This window comes from Rutilus rutilus (assembly GCF_951802725.1).
Source record: "Rutilus rutilus genome assembly, chromosome: 5".
NCBI lineage: Eukaryota > Metazoa > Chordata > Actinopteri > Cypriniformes > Leuciscidae > Rutilus > Rutilus rutilus.
Genome location: NC_140213.1, coordinates 9,191,301 through 9,204,354, shown reverse-complemented (window position 1 = coordinate 9,204,354; position 13,054 = coordinate 9,191,301).

Here is a 13,054-nt window from a genome sequence, read left to right as displayed (position 1 = left end):
GTGCTGACAAAACGTCCCTATGGTGTGGGTGTGCTGGTTTGATTTGCGGTGACTTGAGGTGGGTTTGGACAACCTCTTGGCTTGCAGCCGGCCTGCCCTGTTCCCGCCAAGCTTGGCTCGGAGGAAGTATTGGTTATGTGTAAGAGTCAGGAGAGCGAGTTTTTTTATTGGTGCTGATCATTTTATAATAAAGTATACTTGTATTGTCCCTCACGTCTCCTGTCATCTGCCTGTCCAAATGGTAACACTTACCTGTGTGTCTTTTTCTGGGAGTTATTTCCCTGGTGCCCCCCCAGGGTGGCGTAGTCGGATTAAAATTAGAGATTAACTGTTCCCTAAACGTGAGTTAACGTCACATTTTGGCGTAGTCGGCAGGATTTACCGGGTCAGGCAGAGATTTAAGTGAGACGAGGGGGTAATTTGGTGTTTAATGTGATATTGGTTGTTGTTGTTTTTTTCTTCCTTTTTTTCTTTTCAGAAGCAAAGCAGCAGCGTGTGTCCCGACCCTTTGGGCAAGCGGTATTTCTTTATCGGTGGCCCTTTTTCTATCTTTGGGGTGAGTGTAGCTATGACCAGTATGGAGGATGAGATGCAGGAGTTGCGAGAAATAGTGGCGCAGTTGAGAGCAGATAATGACCGTTTGCGTCGTGAAAGGGAGCAGGGGCTAGGTGAGTTACCTGGTCCTAGCACCGTTCCCGGGGTTGCCCCTGCAGTAGGGCCTGATCCTCCTCTGCCAGTCGAAACTAATTTTGTCGTGCCGGAGCGGTTTGTTTGTGTGCCCAGGGACAGACGATGCCCGAAATTTAGTGGCAAATCCGGCACCGGCGTTGACGAGTGGGTGGAGGAGGCTGAGGCATGCATGCGGATTCGTTATTTGTCTAAAACAGATAAAGCGTTTTTTCTCTTTGACCACTTGGAAGGTGAAGCACGGGAGGAGATTAGGCATCGTCCCCGTGAAGAACGGGGAGACCCGGATAGGATTATTACGATTTTGCGTGAGTTGTATGGTTGCTCCCAATCCTATGTAGCACTTCAAGAAGCCTTTTTCTCCAGGAGGCAGCAAGACGGGGAATCTCTGTTAGAGTTCTCCCTGGGTTTGATGACTCTCCTGGAGAGGGTTAAACAACAATCGCCCAATGCCATCCCTAACGCTGAAATTGTGTTGCGCGATCAGTTTGTAGAGTACGTTGCTGATAGTGCCCTCCGCCGGGAACTGAAGCAGTTTGTTCGCCGCCAGCCCGACTCCAGCCTTTTGGTAGTGCGTGGGGAAGCAATTAGGTGGGAGCGGGAGGGAATGCCAGGAGGTGCAAGGGGTAGGAGTCAGTCTGTTCCAATGGCCTACGGTATCCAGTATGGAGTACAAGGGCATTCTCAGTCAGAGTTGAGTGAGCTGCGGGAGATGTTAAAATCACAGCAGAAACAGCTAGATCAACTCACTCAGAGTGTTGCAGGCATGCGGTGTCCCCCGAGTGTTCGTCGACCTTCCCGGACCGAGGCGTTGCTCTGTCGTCGGTGTCAACAACCAGGCCATTTTGCCCGTGAGTGTGATGGAGAACGTGTTCCCCCTCCTCCTGTAGTTCGGCGAGAGTCGCCTCCTAGGACGAGGGCTGGTCAGACCTTTTCCAGACCGACGGAAAACTAGGTCCCGCCGAACTGCAGAGTCACAGTTCGGTAGGGAGAGATCAAGACTCCATGACCTTGGGCCCCCTACCTCGTTTAATGGCGTCGTGTCCTCACCTCGTTGTTTGTATAGGGGGGGTGCGGGTGCCCTGTTTGATTGATACTGGCTCCATGGTGTCTACTATCACGGAAAGTTGTTTTCTAGAGCAGTTTGCACCATGTGGCCAGGATCATCTCCGGGCATGTCAGTGGTTGCAGCTCCAAGCGGCCAATGGGTCGTTGATACCGTATGTGGGTTATCTTGAGTTGGACGTGGAGCTGTGTGGTCAGGTAATTCCAGGGTGTGGCGTGCTGGTTGTCAGAGATCCTCCTGGTGGCACTGGGGCCCAAGTCCCTGGTATTTTGGGGATGAATGTGTTGAGCCGGTGCTATCAGGAACTCTTCGGGCAGCACGGCCCGGCCCTTTTTGATGCACCATCAGTGTCCGAGGCCTCCAGGCCAGTGTTTCAAGCATTGCAATACTGTCGCCAGGTGAGGGCTACCCTGCAAGATGGCCAGATAGGCAAGGTCCGGTTGCGGGGTCGTAGGGCATGTCGTATTCCGGGAGGCACCATGAAAGTCGTGGCCGCCACTTGTTCCGGACACTTTGCTGGGGACTCAGTGCTTTTTGAACCTCCAGAAATGGGTTTGCCTGCGGGTCTTTTGGCGTCATCTGCATTAATGCGGGTAACCCGAGGCACTGTGTATGTACCAGTCGTCAATGTAGGTAAAACCGATATAATGCTTTTTCGTAACTCCGTTTTGGGCACGTTGCACCGGGTATTTATTGTGAGCCTGCCCCAGGGTGTCTCGGAAGTTAAATCTGTTTCGGCGTCAGTGAATCTTCAGATTCCCATAGTTCTCCCTTCAGTGCAGGAACAAATCCAGCATTTTGATTTGTCGGTGTTGACAGCTACTGAACAAGAACAGGTGAGGTCTCTGCTGTTAAAGTTCCATACGGTTTTCTCTGCGTACGACGGCGAGTTGGGATGTACCCAACTCCTCTCTCATGACATCCCCTTGACAGATTCGGTTCCAGTCCGACAACGGTACCGGCGGATACCTCCGTCGGAGTACGATGTGGTAAAAACGCATATAAACCAGTTGCTGGATACAAGCATTATTAGAGAGAGTTGCAGTCCTTACGCCTCCCCGATCGTGTTGGCCAAAAAGAAGGATGGTACGTTACGTATGTGCGTAGATTATCGCCAGCTGAACACAAAAACCCGAAAAGATGCTTTTCCTCTGCCGCGAATAGAGGAAACCTTGGACTCACTGACGGGGGCCCGGTGGTTTTCCACCATGGACCTCACCAGTGGGTATAACCAGGTTCCGGTCACGGAGGGTGATAAACACAAGACCGCCTTTTGTACACCTTTCGGTCTTTTCGAATGGAACCGTATGCCATTCGGGCTCTGCAACGCCCCAAGCACCTTCCAGAGGTTGATGGAAAGGTTGTTTGGGGACCAGCAGTGTCAGTCCCTTCTTTTGTACTTGGACGATATAGTGGTGTTCTCATCCTCGGTGGAACAACATCTAGAGCAGTTAGAGTTGGTTTTGAGTCGGTTAGAGCGAGAGGGGTTGAAGGCTAAATTATCTAAATGTACGTTTTTCCAACAGGAGGTAAGTTATCTGGGACACGTAATTTCGGCCAAAGGAGTATCGACAGACCCAAACAAGATAGCGGCAGTGAAGCAATGGCCGTGCCCTAAAGGTGTGTCCGAGCTCCGTTCGTTCCTGGGTTTCGCCAGTTATTATAGGCGGTTTGTAGAAGGTTTTGCCAAGTTGGCGGCTCCTCTGCACCGGCTGGTAGCGGAGTTTGCTGGTCGTAAGCCCAGGGCCCGAGCGGAATTAAGTTTTGGTGCGGCATGGATAGAGCAGTGTCAGGTGAGCTTTGAGGAATTGAAGAGTAGGCTCACCTCTGCCCCGGTATTGGCCTATGCTGACTTCTCCCTTCCCTTTATTTTGGAAGTAGATGCTAGCCATGGAGGTTTGGGAGCGGTGCTGTCCCAGGAACAGGGAGGGAAGGTGCGGCCCATAGCTTATGCTAGCCGCAGTCTTAGGCCCACAGAGAGAAATATGTCAAACTACAGCTCCATGAAGTTGGAGTTTTTGGCGCTTAAGTGGGCCATGACTGAGAAGTTCAGAGAATACCTGCTGGGGCAGAGGTGTGTCGTATTCACTGATAACAACCCCCTCAGCCACCTTACTACCGCCAAGCTCGGGGCCACGGAGCAGCGGTGGGCTGCGCAATTGGCGGCATTTGATTTCGAACTAAGGTATCGCTCTGGAAGGAGCAACCGGAACGCGGATGCTCTCTCCCGGCAGGGTCCCTCCATTCAGAGTGAATTGGAGGGATTACTTCCCGGTACAGCTCTCCCTGCCATTGTAAGGCAGGCGGAGAAGACCGAGGTGGGTTCTCAAGCAGCCGTTACGGCCCTCCCCGGTCTGGCCGTGGACATGCAGTCATTGCAAGAGGAGGACCCCGTTATAGGTGAGGTAGTGAGGTTTTGGAGGCGTGGGGTTCCTCCGAGTGCGGAGGAGCGTCAACAGCTGCCTAAAGCTGTGGTGAACCTGTTGCGCCAGTGGAGTCGGTTGTGTGAGCAGGATGGAGTACTGCATCGCCGAATTTTCCGCTCAGATGGGGGAGAAGAGTCCCTGCAGGTGGTGTTACCAGCACTATTGCATCACGAAGTGCTGATGCTGTTACATCAGGAGCATGGGCACCAGGGGATGGAACGCACCACTGAGCTGGTGCGGCAGCGCTGTTATTGGCCGGGCCTGGCAGCTGATGTAGCACAATGGTGTCAAGAGTGTGAACGGTGCCAGGCCGCTAAAGACAACCAACCCCATCCTAGTAGCTTCATGGGCCATCTTTTGGCTTTTAGACCTAATGAAATTGTGGCCATAGACTTCACCGTGTTAGAGCCGTCTCGGTCAGGGCTGGAGAACGTGTTGGTTATGACAGACGTCTTCACGAAGTACACCTGGGCTGTCCCTACACGAGATCAACGGGCGGAAACAGTGGCCCAAGTCCTGGTGGTGGAATGGTTTTATAGATTCGGTGTCCCCAGTCGAATACACTCGGACCAGGGCCGAAATTTTGAGTCCTCCCTAGTACAGCAGCTTTGCGTATTGTATGGGGTGGAAAAGTCTCGTACTACCCCTTATCACCCGGCTGGGAATGGGCAGTGCGAGCGCTTTAATAGGACCTTGCACAATCTTCTCCGTGCTCTACCTTTGTCCAGGAAAACCGACTGGGCTTTATGCCTCCCGCAAGTGCTGTTCTGTTACAACACTACCCCTCATCAGGTGACGGGTGAATCCCCATACCTTTTAATGTTTGGGCAAGAACCAAGGCTCCCCGTGGACTTCCTCTTGGGTAGAGTACAGGAGGTTGGGGTGGGTAGCGTGCACGAGTGGATGAGGGAACATCAGGTTAGGCTTCAGGTGGCTTTTGAGGGGGCACGGGGAAGGCTGGAAGCTGCAGCTGGTCGCCGCAAGGCGCGACATGATGCCCATGTCCGTGATGCACCACTGGGGGAGGGCCAGTTAGTATACCTGCGGGAGTATGGCGCTAGAGGTCGTCATAAAATTCAGGACCTGTGGAGCCCGGTGGTGTATCAGGTCGTGAGGGCACCTACGAAGGGTGGGGCGGTATATACTATTGCACCAGTGGGAGACTTGGGTAAGGTTAAATGCGTTCATCGCTTGGCCTTGAAGGCCCGTATCCGGAGGGATGGGCCGGTCCCAGCTTCCCTAGATCCCCCGGTGGTGGAGGAAGAGGAGCTTCCCCTAGAGGTGTCCTATGAAGATGTTGATCTGGTGATGTTGGTGTCAGAGACTCCTCCGGTAAGTCAGGGCCTGGTGCCTCAGGTTCTGGTGTCTCTGGCGCCCTCTACATCACAGGGTAGACCAGTAGATGCTGAGGAAGGGGCACCGGCATTGGGGGGCTCTGGGGCTCCTAATTTGGCGTTCGGGGTAATACCAGTGCCTGATAGTCTGCCGGAGAGTCTTCCGTGCACAGAGACTGTCCCATTGCGGAGAACTGGTCGTACTACTGCAGGTCACCACTCAAATCCGCACCGTTTACCACGTGCCATCGAGGAGGGGGGCTTGAGTGCTGCGGCAATACCAGCTCCTACGTCTAATAGGATCTCTATTTGGTTTAGGCCGTGGGACATGGGCCAAGAATAGGGTATTAGTATGCCACGGCAGAGGTGAGGGTCTTTGGGTCATCGTCGGGGCGCCGAAAAAAGAAAATGGGGGTAGAATGTGGCCGGATAAGTGATTTGGCCTTCTGATTGGTCCTTGTTGAGTGGGGCTTTGATACTCCAATAAGGGGGAAGCGGCCGTAATATTTAAGGACCCTTATTTTGACGGGTTTACAGGTCCTCGTAGGTCTGGGTTTCTCACTTCCTGGCATTTTGTTTCGGTTCTCGGTCCCCTTAAGTTTATTTATAGCGGGGCTGGTGGCGATGGCATTGTAACCGGTTTCTGGCGGAGTTGCTTTCAGTAGTAACGCATTGGCAGATGCGGGTGAACGCTGGTCAGTAAACAGAGCTGCAGCACCGGTTGTGAGTAACCATACAATGCTGTAAACAGAGCTGCAGCACCGGTTGTGAGTAGCCATATAACGCTGCGTTCGATTGTGATTCTACCTAAACTGTGAATGGAGAATGGATCATTACGGTCTCTAATCCAGGGTGGAGAACGCTGCACGTGACGCCGCTGCTGTTTTGCTTCCCGGCAACGTTTTCTCAGTTTAATTTGTTATTGTATGTGCTGCTGGACTAACGCCTGGTGATTACCTGGCAGATATGGTGGAAGGCTAGTTCTCTAACTTTGTGCCTGTCCGGCTGCCTACCAGGGTTATTTAGTTTTGTTTAGTTTATTTTTTTGTGTGTTTTGTTTTGCCAGGTTGTTTTTTTTAGATTGTTTATTTTGAATTTTGGTTTTGTCTAACAGTGGATTTACTTTGTGATTAAATTCTGTTTTGTGTGATTTATTTGTGGGTATTTCCCCTGTCTATTATTATAATATAAGTTTGTGTTTGTCTCTCTTTCATCCCCTGTCCTGTTATTTTTGGGCCACTATAGTCGCTGATTGTCAGCTTGAGCGGCGGAAGGCACCGGTAGTGGGCTGGAGTATTATAGCTGCCATATGGTGGCTTTACTCTAGTTTCTTTTCATTATTTTGTGTATTTTATTTTGATTGTTACTACGAGTCCCTTTTCTTTTTCTCTCTCCAGGAGCCAGGGAGGATTTGGCGTGGAACGGGGGAGGCTAGCTGCTTCATTCGAGGGGTGCGTTACACCGTGTGCTACCCCGTGTGCTGTGTGTGCTGACAAAACGTCCCTATGGTGTGGGTGTGCTGGTTTGATTTGCGGTGACTTGAGGTGGGTTTGGACAACCTCTTGGCTTGCAGCCGGCCTGCCCTGTTCCCGCCAAGCTTGGCTCGGAGGAAGTATTGGTTATGTGTAAGAGTCAGGAGAGCGAGTTTTTTTATTGGTGCTGATCATTTTATAATAAAGTATACTTGTATTGTCCCTCACGTCTCCTGTCATCTGCCTGTCCAAATGGTAACACTTACCTGTGTGTCTTTTTCTGGGAGTTATTTCCCTGGTGCCCCCCCAGGGTGGCGTAGTCGGATTAAAATTAGAGATTAACTGTTCCCTAAACGTGAGTTAACGTCACATTAGTTTGTTTATCACACGACACAATGCTTTGAAATCATAATTGTATTGCATTGTTTTAAACACTAAATATTTTACTTAAAACATTCCTCAGACACTTATTCAATTATTTATAATATACGTTGTTCAAAAAAATCAAAAGTAGTTTCAATGTAGCTAGCTACTTTTTGATAGTAACTTGTAGTGTAGCTAACTACTTTTCCAAAAGGGTAGCTTGACTGTAGTTTAACTACTTTAACTTACGAGTAGCTTGTAGCTTGTCAAACTACAGTTTCAGAGTAGCTTCCCCAACACTGATCAGAATACATAGCAAACGTTTCTCTTGCTCCTAGCTCATGGACAGCTCCTACTCACACTCTCCGTCTCTGCGCGTTTCGGAAGGGAATGATTCAGATTTCTCTTTGCAGAGCTACTAGAAGACAGACGGGTTGCTTGTACGTCACATCTACATCGTCAAGCTCAGTTTGAGTCTGCGCAGTACGCTCGACCCCCAGGAAGTAAGAGTTTCTAACTGACTTCACTTTGGCAGTTCATTGAGCGAATATGCAAGTCATGTTACAAACATACAGTCATGTTTAGAACATATTGCAGGAGATCACAACATTGTCTCTCAAGGTCCACTAACATGCAGAGTTTTGCTCCAACCTAGTCCTAGCACACCTGAACAAGCTAATCAAGGTGCTAAACTCCGGGTTGCGATATTTTTTTCACAGGATGGTAGGGTAAGACTCATGAATATTCATTAGGGAAGTCATCCCTGATTTATCACAGTGTGTATCACTCAGGTCCTTAGCTCAGTAGGCAATGGTTAAGGGCTGTCTTAATCACAAAATCCTTACAGTGCACTGAAACATTCGCTCCCTAAAAACTCACTATGTTCCCTTATCGGAGGTTCTGAAGCTCAAAACTTTAATCACACGAGACAGTTCGCAACAAAATGGCACATGATAGATGATTTTAAAACACAAACCAATATTATATTTCAGGATAAACATACATCGCTAGACAGGTGATGTCTAATCAAGCATACATTTACAATTTATCTATGACTGAAATCTTGCACGTAACGTTATATGTATCCACCTTATTCCTGACGACCTTACTGCGTTTTGAATTATGGGTGGCACTTCCGGTTTGGGGAACTTCCATTCAAAAAGGCTGAAACGAATCATTTCAAATCATAAGTTTGCCCTACAAATAAAGCTGATCCGTCAGTTTGACTGGATGAGCTGTCAATTTTCCTTCATGATTTATTTTCAGACATCATGCGAATAACGTTATACTTGGTATTTTAACGTGGCATGTTATAACAAGAATATCTATGGCAAGAGCTCTTTTCAGTCGCTGCTTTCTTTTCCTCGTGATACTTTTCTTTTTTCCCTTTGCATTCCGCTGTAAAAGTATGAAAAAGGACAACATATAATCTCAACAAGAATCTCTCGTTATTCTCCTCAAATCCTCACGTCTCTTTCCAGGTTTGTTTTCACAGGTAAATGCAATTTATAATCTGTCAAAATGACGGAAATCACTTTAAATTTGTATCACGTAATGCTGAAGTAAATGAACATTTTTGATTAAGGCAACCAGTAACATAATACAGATATATATTAGAGATATTTAACCAAAGACTCACGCTTTTGGGATTATTTGGTCTGTTGAAGTACCTTGTTGATGCTTTTACACTTTTAAATTTCCTTTTAATGTTCGATGGTTGAAGGGTGAGTAGATTAATGTCATCTCATTGTGACACTTTTTTTATTGCGTTCATAGAGCGAGCCTTTTCACTGATTGTTTACATCTTAACGGAAGTTACACCCATAATTCGCGCAAAGCGTCATGGGGCGTAGGAATAAGGTGGATAGGAAAAAATCAAGTGTAGGCCTATGCTTTACATTTTGGACAACCATTGTTATGTTTTTTTTACATTTACATTTTGGTTATTATTTTCTTTCTCACTTTAGATGCTGGAGAAAAAACAGCCATAAGCATTCAAAGTAAAAACTTCTGTCGTGGCTCAATAATCCGGGATTGGGATGGTGTAAGGAGCAGAAGAACCATAAGATCAGAGATCAGGAAGAGATCTACTGGTGCCCCTGAGGGAACTGATTTAATATGTAAAATGTGTAAAATTCACCTTCAAGTCGTTGCAAATCTGTAAGACTTTCGTTCATCTTTGAAACAAATGTAGATATTTTTAATGAAATCTGAGAGCTTTCTGTCCCTCCATTTCACAGTTTATGCAACTACCACTTTCAAGCTTCAGAAAGGTAGTAAAGACATTATAAAAATAATCAATATGACTCCAGTGGTTTAACCTCAACTTTATGAGGTGATGTGAATGCTTTGTGTGCGCCAAAAAAAACATTGCCTATTTTTTCACAAAATATACATCTCTGACACGTGTTCACGGAGCACCACGATTCATCAGTGTTATGTTTGCGTGTAACGACTGAGACAATCAGACACATAACTATTTGTTACATTTAACAAATAAGCTTCAAAGCCCACTCTTAGGAATGAAACATCCCCCCAAAAGAGACAAGATAGCCGGAAAGGTTTCAGTCGCCAGGGCGACGATCAGATAAAATGTCTTTATTGCTGTGGAAAATGTGATCAAGACCTAGGCCATAGGAAACAGACTTTCCTGCATTCATTTATCGACAAACTGATCTATAAATGAACATGCATCCCTTCTCCATGGTTGCTCTGCGTGGCTTCTCTGGCCCAGGGCCGGCAGGCCACAATCTGCAATCCAGCCATGTGCTCATGGAGAGAGAGAAAACTTTCAACCAGAACAGAGTCAAATAAATCATTCGAATTCATCACCATTTTTTTTCCTTCAACGCGGTAGAAATCAATTGAGACTCATGAAATCATCAAAATCCTTCTTCAGGAACTTCACAAAATGCTTTCACTGCAAAGGCCATGCAAGCATACATTTAATGAGGTGCTCTGAAAATAATATGCTGATGGTTCTTTTCATAGTTCCATTTCCTGCTTCCGGTTTCATACTGTCACTTACCATTTTTGTGTATATGTGTGTTTAGTTTAGTTATGTTTGTGATTTAGTTAATAAAACTTGTGCACAATACGTACTTGGTTCTGATTCTCTACTTGCAACAAAGTTTATTTTACGATTTAGATTCTGACTACAGGCTCTTAGTAGTACTGTACAGTAAGAAAGACATTTCTCTCCCCCGGAAATGAAAATTTCTTAGAATTAATAAGCAATTAACACTGAGTGTTCACGGGACGAACAGGTGGATTGGGCAAGAGCAAGGGCAAGAAGACAAGCAGTCTCAGATGAAATTCAAGCCATTAGTTGCACGTCTTTATGGTATGACTATGAGGGAGGCTGGGCTACGAGTAAGGCCAAATTTGAGTCGCTTTACCGTCGCCTCGATAACCTTCAGGGAGGTGTGGTGGCAAACAAAATTCTATCACTGAATAAAAGACAAACATTTCCAATAGTCTTTGATGAGGTGTATTTTCTTGCAAGAAAAGGCCAGCAGTCGTACAGTCACACAGAGTGGCTGCGAAGTGTGACAGTGAAGGGAGGGCATCCTTTCTCCTTTATAGTCTTGACTCCCAGAATGTTATCTTTCTAGGAAAATGATGGTATTTCAACCATATGTGGAACATTCTTAGACGTGATCATCATATCGTCTCCTTGAGTGGAGGCTCTCCTGTCACGTCCCAACACTCTTTACCATTTCAATACAATTCCATATTAGAATAAGGTTTGTGTGTGCTCTTTTACTGTCATATGATGGTCACACACATCTTACTGTAAGTAAATATACATTTTTTAGAGGAGAGAATAAAATAAAAAAGTAAAACAGGGAAAAAAAATGTGTTTTGTTTTGTTGTGTGTGTGCTGTACTGTGCCAATGTATCCACTGGTTGTGTCTTTTGTGTTCATCATGTGAAAAGGTTTGTGAGGGGGGTTGAACCACAAGCAACATAACTTACCAGTTTTGGAAATGTTGTTTTGAATTTATTTCACCAATGTGTTAGACTATGTTGTAGTGTGTGTGATTTTGGGCAAAGTTTGGTTTTTCAGCAAGAGTGAATGGTTTTGAGTGTAGCTTCATTTTGACCTGAAAATAGGATGTTTGGGGAATTGGGTGAGACGTTATGGATTTGTGTTTACAGTTTTGAGAATACGATGCATAGTTTCAAGAAATGTGTTTAAGCAATCGAGAAAGACTGTAACTGATCCAAATATTCATAATAAATTATAACAAGTTATGATTGATTATTAATATTTAGAACTAATTTGCTACAGCATGAGAGTCGGTCATCTCATAGTGCAACGTGTGTCAGCGATACATAATTTGTGAATAAAGACTTAACTGTTTTTTTTGTTGTTGTTTTTTTGCGCACACAAGGCATCTGTTAAAAATATCTTCAGTTGTGTTCTGCACAAAAGTCTTATGGGTTTGGAGCGACATGAGAGTAAGTAAATTAATGACAGAATTTACATTTTTGTGTGAACTATCCCTTTAAAGGTGCTCTAAGTGATGTCACACGTTTTTTAGGCCAAAATCTTTTTTGTCACATACAGCAAACTTCTCCTCACTATCCGCTAGCTACCTGTCCCCTGAACACACTGTAAAAAAACATGATCTCTGTAGAGAGCCCAGGCTCCACAAACGGCAAGAAAAACAACTGACCCAGCCTGGACCAAGAAACATAACAAATAGTGTTCCAGCCAATAACCGACAAGAATGATTTGGGGGTGGGGGGTTAGTGTGTGTGCACATGAAGGGGGGTGTGGGGAGTGGAGGAGAGAGAAGCATGAAAAGGGAAATTAGCTAGAGGAGAGATGTCCTAGACAACGACAACGACTGACGTTAAAAAAGTATATTCTTGAGAATTTTGATATGGCCGACACACGACCAAAGAGACAACGTTCCGATGAACAAATAACAAAGAGGAGGGAAAAGGATCGGAACGCGTAAAGTCCCGAATTTACATCGGAAAAGCGTTCAAAAGGTGGCGAGAACTCCCCCGGCAGAAGGGCTTCCAAATCCGAAATTCAGGTGGCTCTGTTTTTGCTGGAGGTGGGTAAATCCAGTTTGGTTTTTCTAAATGATTCATGACTGTTTCAGGAAGCACGGAAGGGAGGGGGAGGGGACGGGATGAGGAGGAGGGAGGGTCGAGCTAGCTTACCACTAAGCTAACCTACCACTAAGCTAACCTAGTTTTGTTTGACAATACTTTGAATGTCAACAAGAAGTGTCTTCACCCAACATCGCTTAGAGCACATTTAATGTTTTCTAATGTGGTAATTATTGGTCATTGGTCTGTTTTATAAACATTTTCAATATTTTAAAGATTTATTGTTTTGAAAAATTATGTTTATACAGAAAAGATGGACTAATTTGATCAAAAGTCACAGTAAAGACTTTTAAATAGTTAAAAAATATATGTTTCAAATAAATGCTGCTCTTTGGAAAGTTCTTTTCAAAGAATAGTGAAAACTGTATCATAGTTTCCACAAAAATATGAAGCAGTACAACTGATAATAATCATAAATGTTTCTTGAGAATCAAATCATCATATTAGAATGATTTCTGAAGGATCATGTGACACTGAAGACTGGAGTAATGATGCTAAAAATTCAGCTTTGCCATCACAGGAATAAATAACACTTTACTATATATTTACATGTATATTTATTTATAAATTTATGGA